The sequence below is a fragment of the Lampetra fluviatilis genome, unplaced genomic scaffold (genome assembly GCF_964198595.1).
Source record: "Lampetra fluviatilis unplaced genomic scaffold, kcLamFluv1.1 SCAFFOLD_380, whole genome shotgun sequence".
Lineage (NCBI taxonomy): Eukaryota > Metazoa > Chordata > Hyperoartia > Petromyzontiformes > Petromyzontidae > Lampetra > Lampetra fluviatilis.
Window position 1 is genome coordinate 62,501 of NW_027621316.1, and position 14,934 is coordinate 77,434.

Here is a 14,934-nt window from a genome sequence, read left to right on the forward strand (position 1 = left end):
AGGCCAACGGCCAATCACAGACTCAGGATTCAGCCCCCACCTCACGCAGCGACAAGGCCAATGGCCAATCACAGCTCAGGATTCACCCCCCACCTCACGCAGCGACAAGGCCAACGGCCAATCAAAGCTCAGGATTCACCCCCCACCTCACGCAGCGACAAGGCCAACGGCCAATCACAGCTCAGGATTCAGCCCCCACCTCACACAGCGACAAGGCCAATGGCCAATCACAGCTCAGGATTCACCCCCCACCTCACGCAGCGACAAGGCCAACGGCCAATCACAGCTCAGGATTCACCCCCCACCTCACGCAGCGACAAGGCCAACGGCCAATCACAGCTCAGGATTCACCCCCCACCTCACGCAGCGACAAGGCCAACGGCCAATCACAGCTCAGGATTCACCCCCCACCTCACACAGCGACAAGGCCAACGGCCAATCACAGCACAGGATTCGACGCCCACCTCACGCAGCGACAAGGCCAACGGCCAATCACAGCTCAGGATTCAGCCCCCACCTCACGCAGCGACAAGGCCAACGGCCAATCACAGCTCATGATTCAGCCCCCACCTCACACAGCGACAAGGCCAACGGCCAATCACAGCTCAGCATTCACCCCCCACCTCACGCAGCGACAAGGCCAACGGCCAATCACAGCTCAGCATTCACCCCCCACCTCACGCAGCGACAAGGCCAACGGCCAATCACAGCTCAGCATTCACCCCCCACCTCACGCAGCGACAAGGCCAACGGCCAATCACAGCTCATCATTCACCCCCCACCTCACGCAGCGACAAGGCCAACGGCCAATCACAGCACAGGATTCAGCCCCCACCTCACGCAGCGACAAGGCCAACGGCCAATCACAGCTCAGCATTCACCCCCCACCTCACGCAGCGACAAGGCCAACGGCCAATCACAGCTCAGCATTCACCCCCCACCTCACGCAGCGACAAGGCCAACGGCCAATCACAGCTCAGCATTCACACCCCACCTCACACAGCGACAAGGCCAACGGCCAATCACAGCACAGGATTCAGCCCCCACCTCACGCAGCGACAAGGCCAACGGCCAATCACAGCACAGGATTCAGCCCCCACCTCACACAGCGACAAGGCCAACGGCCAATCACAGCTCAGGATTTACCCGCCACCTCACACAGCGACAAGGCCAACGGCCAATCACAGCACAGGATTCGACCCCCCACCTCACACAGCGACAAGGCCAACGGCCAATCACAGCTCAGGATTCACCCGCCACCTCACGCAGCGACAAGGCCAACGGCCAATCACAGCTCAGGATTCAGCCCCCACCTCACACAGCGACAAGGCCAACGGCCAATCACAGCACAGGATTCAGCGCCCACCTCACACAGCGACAAGGCCAACGGCCAATCACAGCTCAGGATTCAGCCCACACCTCACGCAGCGACAAGGCCAACGGCCAATCACAGCTCAGGATTCAGCCCCCACCTCACACAGCGACAAGGCCAACGGCCAATCACAGCTCAGGATTCAGCCCCCACCGCACACAGCAACAAGGCCAACGGCCAATCACAGCTCAGGATTCAGCCCCCACCTCACGCAGCGACAAGGCCAACGGCCAATCACAGCTCAGGATTCAGCCCCCACCTCACACGGCGACAAGGCCAACGGCCAATCGCAGCTCAGGATTCAGCCCCCACCTCACACGGCGACAAGGCCAACGGCCAATCACAGCACAGGATTCACCCCCCACCTCACACAGCGACAAGGCCAACGGCCAATCACAGCACAGGATTCACCCCCCACCTCACACAGCGACAAGGCCAACGGCCAATCACAGCACAGGATTCACCCCCCACCTCACACAGCGACAAGGCCAACGGCCAATCACAGCACAGGATTCACCCCCCACCTCACACAGCGACAAGGCCAACGGCCAATCACAGCACAGGATTCACCCCCCACCTCACACAGCGACAAGGCCAACGGCCAATCACAGCTCAGGATTCACCCCCCACCTCACGCAGCAACAAGGCCAACGGCCAATCACAGCACAGGATTCACCCCCCACCTCACGCAGCGATAAGGCCAACGGCCAATCACAGCTCAGGATTCACCCCCCACCTCACACAGCGACAAGGCCAACGGCCAATCACAGCTCAGGATTCACCCCCCACCTCACACAGCAACAAGGCCAACGGCCAATCACAGCACAGGATTCACCCCCCACCTCACGCAGCGACAAGGCCAACGGCCAATCACAGCTCAGGATTCACCCCCCACCTCACGCAGCGACAAGGCCAACGGCCAATCACAGCTCAGGATTCAGCCCCCACCTCACACAGCGACAAGGCCAACGGCCAATCACAGCTCAGGATTCACCCCCCACCTCACGCAGCGACAAGGCCAACGGCCAATCACAGCTCAGGATTCAGCCCCCACCTCACACAGCGACAAGGCCAACGGCCAATCACAGCTCAGGATTCACCCCCCACCTCACGCAGCGACAAGGCCAACGGCCAATCACAGCACAGGATTCACCCCCCACCTCACACAGCAACAAGGCCAACGGCCAATCACAGCACAGGATTCACCCCCCACCTCACACAGCGACAAGGCCAACGGCCAATCACAGCTCAAGATTCACCCCCCACCTCACGCAGCGACAAGGCCAACGGCCAATCACAGCTCAGGATTCACCCCCCACCTCACACAGCGACAAGGCCAACGGCCAATCACAGCTCAGGATTCACCCCCCACCTCACGCAGCGACAAGGCCAACGGCCAATCACAGCTCTTCGTGTCTCTCTCCCCGTGTCTCCCCGTGTCTCTCTCCCCGTGTCTCCCCGTGTCTCTCTCCCCGTGTCTCCCCGTGTCTCCCCGTGTCTCTCTCCCCGTGTCTCCCCGTGTCTCTCTCCCCGTGTCTCCCCGTGTCTCCCCGTGTCTCTCTCCCCGTGTCTCTCTCCCCGTGTCTCCCCGTGTCTCTCTCCCCGTGTCTCTCTCCCCGTGTCTCCCCATGTCTCTCTCCCCGTGTCTCCCCATGTCTCTCTCCCCGTGTCTCCCCGTGTCTCGCCGTGTCTCTCTCCCCGTGTCTCCCCGTGTCTCTCTCCCCGTGTCTCTCTCCCCGTGTCTCCCCGTGTCTCTCTCCCCGTGTCTCCCCGTGTCTCCCCGTGTCTCTCTCCCCGTGTCTCCCCGTGTCTCTCTCCCCGTGTCTCCCCGTGTCTCTCTCCCCGTGTCTCCCCGTGTCTCCCCGTGTCTCTCTCCCCGTGTCTCCCCGTGTCTCTCTCCCCGTGTCTCCCCGTGTCTCCCCGTGTCTCTCTCCCCGTGTCTCTCTCCCCGTGTCTCCCCGTGTCTCTCTCCCCGTGTCTCTCTCCCCGTGTCTCCCCGTGTCTCTCTCCCCGTGTCTCCCCGTGTCTCTCTCCCCGTGTCTCCCCGTGTCTCTCTCCCCATGTCTCCCCGTGTCTCTCTCCCCGTGTCTCCCCGTGTCTCTCTCCCCGTGTCTCCCCGTGTCTCTCTCCCCGTGTCTCCCCGTGTCTCCCCGTGTCTCTCTCCCCGTGTCTCTCTCCCCGTGTCTCCCCGTGTCTCCCCGTGTCTCTCTCCCCGTGTCTCTCTCCCCGTGTCTCCCCGTGTCTCTCTCCCCGTGTCTCTCTCCCCGTGTCTCCCCGTGTCTCTCTCCCCGTGTCTCCCCGTGTCTCTCTCCCCGTGTCTCCCCGTGTCTCTCTCCCCGTGTCTCCCCGTGTCTCTCTCCGTGTCTCCCCGTGTCTCTCTCCCCGTGTCTCCCTGTGTCTCTCTCCCCGTGTCTCCCCGTGTCTCTCTCCCCGTGTCTCCCCGTGTCTCCCCGTGTCTCTCTCCCCGTGTCTCCCCGTGTCTCACGGTTTGAAGGTTGTGTGTCCGAAGTGTCTCTTGAGCGCGGAGAGATGTTTCACTTCAGGCGGAGGGCATTGTCCATCTGTGACCAGAGAGGAGAGGCATGGCACAGAGATTACTCACTCACTCACCCACTCAGTCACCCACTCACTCACCCACTCACTCACCCACTCACTCACCCACTCACTCACCCACTCACCCACCCACTCACTCACTCACCCACCCACTCACTCACCCACCCACTCACTCACTCACCCACCCACCCACTCACTCACCCACCCACTCACTCACCCACTCACCCACCCACTCACTCACCCACTCACTCACTCACCCACCCACTCACTCACCCACCCACTCACTCACCCACCCACTCACTCACCCACCCACTCACTCACCCCACCCACTCACTCACCCACCCACTCACTCACGCACTCACTCACCCACTCTCCCACCCACTCACTCACTCACCCACCCACTCACTCACCCACTCACTCACTCACTCACCCACTCACCCACCCACTCACTCACCCACTCACTCACTCACCCACCCACTCACTCACCCACCCACTCACTCACCCACCCACACACTAACCCACCCACTCACTCACCCACCCACTCACCCACCCACTCACTCACTCACCCACCCACTCACTCACTCACTCACTCACCCACCCACTCACTCACCCACCCACTCACTCACTCACCCACCCACTCACTCACCCACCACCCACTCACTCACCACTCACCCACCTCACTCACCCACTCACTCACCCACTCACTCACCCACCCACTCACTCACTCACTCACTCACTCAAACTCACTCACCCACCCACTCACTCACCAACTCACTCACACACTCACCCACTCATCCACCCACCCACCACTCACTCACTCACTCACCCACCCACCCACTCACTCACTCACCCACTCACTCACTCACCCACCCACCCACTCACATCACTCACTCACTCACCCACTCACTCACCCACTCACTCACCCACCCACTCACTCACTCACCCACCCACTCACTCACCCACCCACTCACTCACCCACCCACTCACTCACCCACCCACTCACCACTCACTCACCCACTCACTCACTCACTCACCCACTCACTCACTCACTCACCTACCCACTCACTCACCCACTCACTCACTCACCCACCCACTCACTCACTCACCCACTCACTCACCCACCCACTCACCCACCCAGTCACTCACTCACACCACTCACTCACCACTCACTCACCACCCACTCACTCACTCACCCACTCACTCACCACTCCACTCACCCACCCACGCACTCACCCACTCACTCACCCACTCACTCACCCACCCACTCACTCACTCACCCACTCACCCACCCACCCACTCACTCACCCACCCACTCACCCACTCACTCACTCACCCACCCACTCACTCACTCACCCACTCACCCACCCACCCACCCACTCTCACCACCCACCCACTCACCCACTCACTCACCTCACCCACTCACTCACTCACTCACTCACCCACTTCACCCACCCACCCACTCTCACCCACCCACTCACCCAACCCTCCACTCCACTCACCCACTCACTCACTCACTCACCCACTCACTCACTCACCCACTCACCCACCACTCACTCACTCACCTCACTCACTCACCTCACCCTCCCACTCACTCACACACTCACCCACCCACTCACTCACCCACCCACTCACTAACCCACCCACTCACTCACCCACCCACTCACCCACCCACTCACTCACTCACCCACCCACTCACTCACCCACCCACTCACTCACCCACCCACTCACTCACCCACCCACTCACTCACCCACCCACTCACCCACTCACATCACCCACTCACTCACCCACTCACCCACTCACCCACTCACTCACCCACTCACTCACCCACTCACCCACCCACTCACTCACCCACCCACTCACTCACTCACTCACTCAAACTCACTCACCCACCCACTCACTCACCAACTCACTCACACACTCACCCACTCACCCACCCACCCACTCACTCACTCACTCACCCACCCACTCACTCACTCACTCACTCACCCACTCACTCACTCACCCACTCACTCACTCACTCACCCACTCACTCACCCACTCACTCACCCACCCACTCACTCACCCACCCACTCACTCACCCACCCACTCACTCACCCACCCACTCACTCACCCACCCACTCACCCACTCACTCACCCACTCACTCACTCACTCACCCACTCACTCACTCACCTACCCACTCACTCACCCACTCACTCACTCACCCACCCACTCACTCACTCACCCACTCACTCACCCAGTCACTCACTCACTCACTCACCCACCCACTCACCCACTCACTCACTCACCCACCCACTCACTCACTCACTCACTCACCCACTCACTCACTCACCCACCCACCCACTCACCCACCCACTCACTCACCCACTCACTCACCCACTCACTCACCCACCCACTCACTCACTCACCCACTCACCCACCCACCCACCCACTCACTCACCCACCCACTCACCCACTCACTCACTCACTCACCCACTCACCCACCCACCCACTCACCCCACCCACTCACCCACTCACTCACTCACCCACCCACTCACTCACTCACTCACTCACCCACTCACTCACCCACCCACTCACTCACTCACCCACTCACTCACTCACCCACCCACTCACTCACCCACCCACTCACTCACCCACCCCACTCACTCACCCACCCACTCACTCACCCACTCACTCACTCACCCACTCACCCACTCACTCACTCACCCACCCACTCACTCACTCACTCACCACTCACTCACCCACCCACTCACTCACCCACTCACCCACTCACTCACTCACCCACCCACTCACTCACTCACATCACCCCACCACTCACCCACCCACTCACTCACCCACTCACTCACTCACTCACTCACCCACCCACTCACTCACCCACCCACTCACTCACCCCACCCACTCACTCACCCACCCACTCACTCACCCACTCACTCACTCACCCACTCACTCACTCACTCACCCACACCACTCACTCACTCACTCACTCACCCACCCACTCACTCACTCACCCACTCACCCACTCACTCACTCACCCACCCACTCACTCACCCACTCACTCACTCACTCACCCACTCACCCACCCACTCACTCACCCACTCACTCACTCACCCACCCACTCACTCACCCACTCACTCACTCACCCACTCACTCACTCACCCACCCACTCACCCACCCACCCACTCACTCACCCACCCACCCACTCACTCACTCACCCACTCACCCACTCACTCACCCATTCACTCACCCACTCACCCACTCACTCACCCACCCACTCACTCACCCACCCACTCACTCACTCACCCACCCACTCACTCACCCACTCACTCACTCACTCACCCACTCACTCACCCATTCACTCACCCACTCACTCACCCACCCACTCACCCACTCACTCACTCACCCACCCACTCACTCACCCACCCACTCACTCACCCACCCACTCACTCACCCACCCACTCACCCACTCACTCACTCACCCACTCACTCACCCACTCACTCACTCACTCACTCACTCACCCACCCACCCACTCACTCACCCATTCACTCACCCACTCACTCACCCACTCACTCACCCACTCACTCACTCACTCACCCACTCACCCACCCACTCACTCACTTACTCACTCACACCACCCACCCACTCACTCACCCACCCACTCACTCACCCACCCACTCACTCACCCACTCACTCACTCACTCACCCACTCACCCACTCACTCACCCATTCACTCACCCACTCACTCACCCACTCACTCACCCACTCACTCACCCACTCACTCACTCACTCACTCACCCATTCACTCACCCACTCACTCACCCACTCACTCACCCACTCACTCACTCACCCACCCACTCACCCACCCAGTCACTCACTCAGTCACTCACCCACCACTCACTCACTCAGCCACTCACCCACCACTCACTCACTCAGCCACTCACCCACTAACTCCCCCACTAACTCACCCACTCACCCAACCACTCACTCACCCACCCAGTCAACCACTCACTCACCCACTCACTCACCCACTCACCCACTCACTCACTCACCCACTCACTCACCCCAGTCACTCACCCACTCACTCACTCACCCATTCACTCACCCACTCGGCCGGGTACGGGTACCCGTTTGCGACCCTGGTGCGGCCGGGTACGGAATCAAAACCCGTTTGCGACCTCTGAGCTGATGAGAGTGGGCCTGTCGTTTTTCTAAGCCAGCCAGAACACCTCCTCTGTCAGCCAGGGTCTCTGGGGAGGTCTGGACCGCGTACCCAAAGCAGCCATTGCAGCTGCCTGAGTCACAGTCCTAAACCTCGCCCATTTACCCTCGACATCAGGTGGAGTGGGGGACGACGCCAACCCCAGCCGCAAGCGATGATGAAATTCTCGCTTGCAACTTTCATCAGCTAGCTGAGACCAGGCCACCTTTGGGGTCCTGGGTGTACACCCGCCACCGGAGTGTAAGAATGGCAGGCGCATCTTACAGATGACTAGTCGATGGTCAGAGGGCAGATCAGCTCCACGGTAGGTCCTGGTGTCAAGGACATGGGCTCGCATCCGCTGGTCCGTCACTATCTAGTCCAGCAGATGTGCTTGCTTGGACCCGGCATGCATCCATGATGTTGTGTGGATGCGCCGGTGCCGGAACAGCGTGTTGGTAATTACAAGCCCATGGGCCGCACAAAAATCTAGCAGCCTCCTACCGTTGTTATTGAGCTGATCTGGCCCATGCCTTCCAATCACTCCAGACCAGGTGCCAGCATCATGGCCAACTCGGGCATTGAAGTCACCCAACAAGATGACTCTGTCCCGAGGGGCCACTTTAGCCAGCACCTGTGAAAGGAGGTCATAGAAGGCATCTGACTCATCGGCTTTGCCTGCATCCCTCCACGGATGTTCGTCTTCGGTGGGGGCATAAGTAAGCACGACCACCACTCCTCACCTCCGGTTGACGGGAAGGCGAGCCCAAAGTAGCCTGGGGCTTACAGCTTCCCACACCTCACCGCCACGCTCCCACGCCCCCTTCATTCTTTAGTTCAGAAGAAGAGCCACTCCCTGTTTGTTTGGCAGTCTCCTGCCCCGAGTAGAGGACTGTCCACCCCTCATGGTGGCAGAAGCCAGAGCCGGCCCACCGGACCTCCAGACTACCGCAGAGATGCAGGCGGTACCGGTCCAGCTCCCGACAGAGGAGTGGTAGCCTCTCCTCCGCAGTGAGCATTCGGACATTCCACGTGGCCACACGAAGTGGCTTTTCATTGTTTCTGGAGGAGCCCCGAGGGTAAAGATTCAATCTCCTGGCTCCGCCAAATGGGGGTTTGGCCAGGAGACGTCATATACAACATTCCGCCCTCCCCCCCCCGCGCATCTGGAACAAGCTAAGTTAGATTTTTTAAATGGCATTGTTCACATCCACCACATCATTGCCATCCAGCACCCACCCACCCACTCACTCACCCACCAACCCACTCACCCAATCACCCACTCACCCACTCGCCCAGTCACCCACCCACTCACTCACCCACCCACTCACTCGCCCACCCACTCACCCACCCACTCACCCAATCACCCACCCACTGACCCAACCACTCATTAACCCACCCACTCACTCACCCACTGATACACCCACCCACCCACTCACCCACCCACTCACCCACTCACCCACCCACTCACCCAAAAACCCACTCACCCAATCACCCACTCACCCACTCGCCCAGTCACCCACCCACTCACTCACCCACCCACTCACTCGCCCACCCACTCACCCACCCACTCACCCAATCACCCACCCACTGACCCAACCACTCATTAACCCACCCACTCACTCACCCACTGATACACTCACCCACCCACTCACCCACCCACTCACCCACTCACCCACCCACTCACCCACCAACCCACTCACCCAATCACCCACTCACCCACTCGCCCAGTCACCCACCCACTCACTCACCCACCCACTCACTCGCCCACCCACTCACCCACCCACTCACCCAATCACCCACCCACTGACCCAACCACTCATTAACCCACCCACTCACTCACCCACTGATACACCCACCCACCCACTCACCCACCCACTCACCCACTCACCCACCCACTCACCCACCAACCCACTCACCCAATCACCCACTCACCCACTCGCCCAGTCACCCACCCACTCACTCACCCACCCACTCACTCGCCCACCCACTCACCCACCCACTCACCCAATCACCCACCCACTGACCCAACCACTCATTAACCCACCCACTCACTCACCCACTGATACACTCACCCACCCACTCACCCACCCACTCACCCACTCACCCACCCACTCACCCACCAACCCACTCACCCAATCACCCACTCACCCACTCGCCCAGTCACCCACCCACTCACTCACCCACCCACTCACTCGCCCACCCACTCACCCACCCACTCACCCAATCACCCACCCACTGACCCAACCACTCATTAACCCACCCACTCACTCACCCACTGATACACCCACCCACCCACTCACCCACCCACTCACCCACCCACTCACCCACCCACTCACCCAATCACCCACTCACCCACTTGCCCAGTCACCCACCCACTCACTCACCCACCCACTCACTCGCCCACCCACTCACCCACTCACCCACCCACTCACCCAATCACCCACCCACTGACCCAACCACTCATTAACCCACCCACTCACTCACCCACTGATACACCCACCCACCCACTCACCCACCCACTCACCCACTCACCCACCCACTCACCCACCAACCCACTCACCCAATCACCCACTCACCCACTCGCCCAGTCACCCACCCACTCACTCACCCACCCACTCACTCGCCCACCCACTCACCCACCCACTCACCCAATCACCCACCCACTGACCCAACCACTCATTAACCCACCCACTCACTCACCCACTGATACACCCACCCAGCCACTCACCCACCCACTCACCCACCCACTCACCCACCCACTCACCCACCAACCCACTCACCCAATCACCCACTCACCCACTCGCCCAGTCACCCACCCACTCACTCACCCACCCACTCACTCGCCCACCCACTCACCCACCCACTCACCCAATCACCCACCCACTGACCCAACCACTCATTAACCCACTCACTCACTCACCCACTGATACACCCACCCACCCACCCACTCACCCACCCACTCACCCACCAACCCACTCACCCAATCACCCACTCACCCACTCGCCCAGTCACCCACCCACTCACTCACCCACTGATACACCCACCCACCCACTCACCCACCCACTCACCCACCAACCCACTCACCCAATCACCCACCCACCCAATCACCCACTCACCCACTCGCCCAGTCACCCACCCACTCACTCACCCACCCACTCACCCACCCACTCACTCGCCCACCCACTCACTCGCCCACCCACTCACCCACCCACTCACTCACCCACTGATACACCCACCCACCCACTCACCCACCCACTCACCCACCAACCCACTCACCCAATCACCCACTCACCCACTCGCCCAGTCACCCACCCACTCAATCACCCACCCACTCACTCGCCCACCCACTCACCCACCCACTCACCCAATCACCCACTCACCCACTCGCCCAGTCACCCACCCACTCACTCACCCACCCACCCACTCACCCACTCGCCCAGTCACCCACCCACTCACCCACTCACCCACTCACCCACTCACCCACCCACCCACTCACCCACTGATACACCCACCCACCCACTCACCCACCCACTCACCCACCCACTCACCCACCCACTCACCCACCCACTCACCCACCCACCCACTCACCCACCCACTCACCCACCCACCCACTCACTCACCCACTGATACACCCACCCACCCACTCACTCACCCACCCACTCACCCACCCACTCACCCACCCACTCACCCACTCACCCACCCACTCACCCACCCACTCACCCACCCACTCACTCGCCCACCCACTCACCCACCCACCCACCCACTCACCCACCCACTCGCCCACTCACCCACCCACTCACCCACCCACTCGCCCACTCACTCGCCCACCCGCTCACCCACTCACTCACCCACTCACCCACCCACTCACCCACTCACCCACTCGCCCACCCACTCACCCACTCACCCACCCACTCACCCACTCACCCACTCACCCACTCACCCACCCACTCACCCACTCACCCACCCACTCACCCACTCACCCACTCACCCACCCACTCACCCACCCACTGATACACCCACTCACCCACCCACTCACCCACTCACCCACCCACTCACCCACCCACTGATACACCCACTCACCCACCCACTCACCCACTCACCCACCCACTCACCCACCCACTCACCCACTGATACACCCACCCACTCACCCACCCACTCACCCAATCACCCACTCACCCACTCGCCCAGTCACCCACCCACTCACTCACCCACCCACCCACTCACCCACTCGCCCAGTCACCCACCCACTCACCCACTCACCCACCCACCCACTCACCCACTGATACACCCACCCACCCACTCACCCACCCACTCACCCACCCACTCACCCACCCACTCACTCACCCACCCACTCACCCACCCACTCACCCACCCACCCACTGATACACCCACCCACCCACTCACTCACCCACCCACTCACCCACCCACTCACCCACCCACTCACCCACTCACCCACCCACTCACCCACCCACTCACCCACCCACTCACTCACTCACTCACCCACCCACTCACTCGCCCACCCACTCGCCCACTCACCCACCCACTCACCCAATCACCCACCCACTGATACACCCACCCACCCACTCACCCACCCACCCACCCACTCACCCACCCACTCGCCAACTCACCCACCCACTCACCCACCCACTCACCCAATCACCCACCCACTGATACACTCACCCACCCACTCACCCACCCACTCACCCACTCACCCACCCACTCACCCACCAACCCACTCACCCAATCACCCACTCACCCACTCGCCCAGTCACCCACCCACTCACTCACCCACCCACTCACTCGCCCACCCACTCACCCACCCACTCACCCAATCACCCACCCACTGACCCAACCACTCATTAACCCACCCACTCACTCACCCACTGATACACCCACCCACCCACTCACCCACCCACTCACCCACCCACTCACCCACCAACCCACTCACCCAATCACCCACTCACCCACTTGCCCAGTCACCCACCCACTCACTCACCCACCCACTCACTCGCCCACCCACTCACCCACTCACCCACCCACTCACCCAATCACCCACCCACTGACCCAACCACTCATTAACCCACCCACTCACTCACCCACTGATACACCCACCCACCCACTCACCCACCCACTCACCCACTCACCCACCCACTCACCCACCAACCCACTCACCCAATCACCCACTCACCCACTCGCCCAGTCACCCACCCACTCACTCACCCACCCACTCACTCGCCCACCCACTCACCCACCCACTCACCCAATCACCCACCCACTGACCCAACCACTCATTAACCCACTCACTCACTCACTCACCCACTGATACACCCACCCACCCACTCACCCACCCACTCACCCACCAACCCACTCACCCAATCACCCACTCACCCACCCACTCACTCACCCACTGATACACCCACCCACCCACTCACCCACCCACTCACCCACCAACCCACTCACCCAATCACCCACCCACCCAATCACCCACTCACCCACTCGCCCAGTCACCAACCCACTCACTCACCCACCCACTCACTCGCCCACCCACTCACCCACCCACTCACCCACTCACTCACCCACTGATACACCCACCCACCCACTCACCCACCCACTCACCCACCAACCCACTCACCCAATCACCCACTCACCCACTCGCCCAGTCACCCACCCACTCAATCACCCACCCACTCACCCACCCACTCACCCACTGAAACACCCACCCACCCACTGATACACCCACCCACCCACTCACTCACCCACCCACTCACCCACCCACTCACCCACCCACTCACCCACTCACCCACCCACTCACCCACCCACTCACCCACCCACTCACTCGCCCACCCACTCGCCCACTCACCCACCCACTCACCCACCCACCCACTCACCCACTGATACACCCACCCACCCACTCACTCACCCACCCACCCACTCACCCACTCGCCCAGTCACCCACTCACCCACTCACCCAATCACCCACTCACCCACTTGCCCAGTCACCCACCCACTCACTCACCCACCCACTCACTCGCCCACCCACTCACCCACTCACCCACCCACTCACCCAATCACCCACCCACTGACCCAACCACTCATTAACCCACCCACTCACCCACTCACTCACCCACTGATACACCCACCCACCCACTCACCCACCCACTCACCCACTCACCCACCCACTCACCCACCAACCCACTCACCCAATCACCCACTCACCCACTCGCCCAGTCACCCACCCACTCACTCACCCACCCACTCACTCGCCCACCCACTCACCCACCCACTCACCCAATCACCCACCCACTGACCCAACCACTCATTAACCCACCCACTCACTCACCCACTGATACACCCACCCAGCCACTCACCCACCCACTCACCCACCCACTCACCCACCAACCCACTCACCCAATCACCCACTCACCCACTCGCCCAGTCACCCACCCACTCACTCACCCACCCACTCACTCGCCCACCCACTCACCCACCCACTCACCCAATCACCCACCCACTGACCCAACCACTCATTAACCCACTCACTCACTCACCCACTGATACACCCACCCACCCACTCACCCACCCACTCACCCACCAACCCACTCACCCAATCACCCACTCACCCACTCGCCCAGTCACCCACCCACTCACTCACCCACTGATACACCCACCCACCCACTCACCCACCCACTCACCCACCAACCCACTCACCCAATCACCCACCCACCCAATCACCCACTCACCCACTCGCCCAGTCACCCACCCACTCACTCACCCACCCACTCACTCGCCCACCCACTCACCCACCCACTCA

General features: G+C 61.2%; 1 long non-coding RNA gene across 1 annotated transcript in view; it reads right to left on the reverse strand.

The window, feature by feature from the left end:
* LOC144955073 (uncharacterized) overlaps positions 1 to 14,934 on the reverse strand; it is a 55,197-nt gene that overhangs the window by 32,742 nt on the left and 7,521 nt on the right. Inside the window, exon 2 of the long non-coding RNA XR_013641490.1 lies at positions 3,858 to 3,933. This is a non-coding gene — a long non-coding RNA (uncharacterized LOC144955073). The remainder of the gene's footprint in view (positions 1 to 3,857; positions 3,934 to 14,934) is intronic.